This window comes from Myotis yumanensis, unplaced genomic scaffold (assembly GCF_028538775.1).
Source record: "Myotis yumanensis isolate MYYU_CA2020_CCGP unplaced genomic scaffold, mMyoYum1.0.hap1 SCAF_5, whole genome shotgun sequence".
NCBI classification, from domain to species: domain Eukaryota; kingdom Metazoa; phylum Chordata; class Mammalia; order Chiroptera; family Vespertilionidae; genus Myotis; species Myotis yumanensis.
This window is the reverse complement of record NW_027223756.1, coordinates 91,875,451-91,877,134: the sequence shown is the minus strand read 5'-3', so window position 1 is coordinate 91,877,134 and position 1,684 is coordinate 91,875,451. Positions and strand designations below refer to the sequence as shown.

At 48.6% G+C, this 1,684-nt stretch overlaps 1 pseudogene; it reads right to left on the bottom strand.

Annotated features, from left to right (window-relative positions):
• Positions 1-330: 330 nt before the first annotated feature.
• Positions 331-1,224, bottom strand: LOC139009952 (vasculin pseudogene; annotated as a pseudogene).
• Positions 1,225-1,684: the final 460 nt, after the last annotated feature.

Sequence of the window (1,684 nt, the reverse complement as noted above, 5' to 3'; positions counted from 1 at the left end):
ATGGGGCATATACCAGACACTCCCAGAAAAGGGAGGTGCCCTTCCTGGAACAGTAGGGTAGGGAGATTCTAGAAAAGGCTGTGTTCAGGAGAGAAGGAGAAAGGCCAAAGACCAGCAAACAAGTAGTCAGATTAAAAAAAAGAAAAAGGAAAGGAGATGTGGGGCAAAGCTGGGACATAAGGACAGACAAAAAGGAGGCACATCTTCATACTGACGTCCCCCCAAAACTCCTCTAACGGGGCGTTTACTACATAAATTATAGTTCTTCACTTGGCACTCCACCCGGCTGCACGAGGACGGGCCACACCAGACCTCGGAGGTGCTGGGACCTCACATGTCCTCATCATCGGACGTGTCGCTGCTGCTCGTCCCCGTGTCGTCGTTCTCAATCGTGGGGTGGAAAGTGCTGCTTCTCCAGGGTCCAAACTTGAAGTCACAGATCAGGCCATTTTTCCTCAGACCATTCTTCTGCAACTGTTCGCTAATAACTTGGAATTCTCTCATTTCCTCCTCAGTTAAGGGAGCACACGTTTCATCGTTTTCACTGTCCTCTTGCCAGCCCATCTCCTTCAACAACCTGTATTCTGCCTCAAGGGAACTTGAAAGAACATCGGTCGGTGGGAAGGCTGAGGACCGAATGATCTGCTGGGAAATAACCGAGGCATTGCCATTCTCTTGTGGAATTTCATTTTCGTCAGAGCTCCCGTTTATATCTCTGTCTCGGTGAGTACTATTGCTGTTAGGCAAATTAAATGAGTCTTCATCCTTCTCGGAGCCAGCATGGCTTTCATCCTCATGCTCCTGCTCCACTCCGTCCCGTGTTAACGCCTTCAGAAACTCGCTCTTCTTATCAGTGCGCATTCGTGTCAGCTTGCTTAAACGAGGCTGCTGGTTGAGTTTGTCAACAGGTGAAGAGGAATTTGAGCGATTACACTCTTTCACTGTCATTGTTGATGGACTAAAATTCCTGGCTGTTGATTTAAAAGAATGGAAGTTGCCAACACCATATGTAGACTCATGAGAGAAAGAAGTCCCAACTTTATTTTCTTTAGTTTGGCTTTTCCATTGTGTAGGTTTTGTGGGCGGAGCAGCAGGCTTAGGGACCAGGCCTTTATAAACACTGGGGCCAGTCCCGTTCTTCACTGGCTGCGACAGGGGAGCCCCTCCAGCGGGGAACTCGGACAGCTGCAAGTCCTTGGCAGTGCCTTTCTTAATGACCAGCATCCTGGGAGCTCTAGATGTGGGGTTCGGAGGGTACTCCCATACGCCTGCAGCTAAAGACTTATTTTGATTTGATTCTCTCTCATATTCAGGATTTAAAGATGAAAAATCCTCAGCCTCAAACTGTCTGCGTTCTCTCCTGTCTTCCTTCCTCCCTGGCTCACTGTCAGGGGTGTTGTTGTCGTGCAGTCCTTGGCCTTTTCCAGAATGGAAAATGCTGCTCCGAGAACGGGCACTCCCGCCATGGTATCCCCCGTAATGATTTCTGTTTTTGTCCTCACCAAACTCATTCTCATATGCAACTGGGAAGCAGAGTGAGAATTCAAGATCTCCATTAGCTTCAGCTTCTCTTATTGCCCTTTGAAATTTAGACCTGGAGCTCATAGGAGCCGCAGGACCTGGTTTAGGCTTCCTCTCTAATTTAGGGAGCCTGTTTTGAATGGGAGGGCCTTTCTCCTCTCTA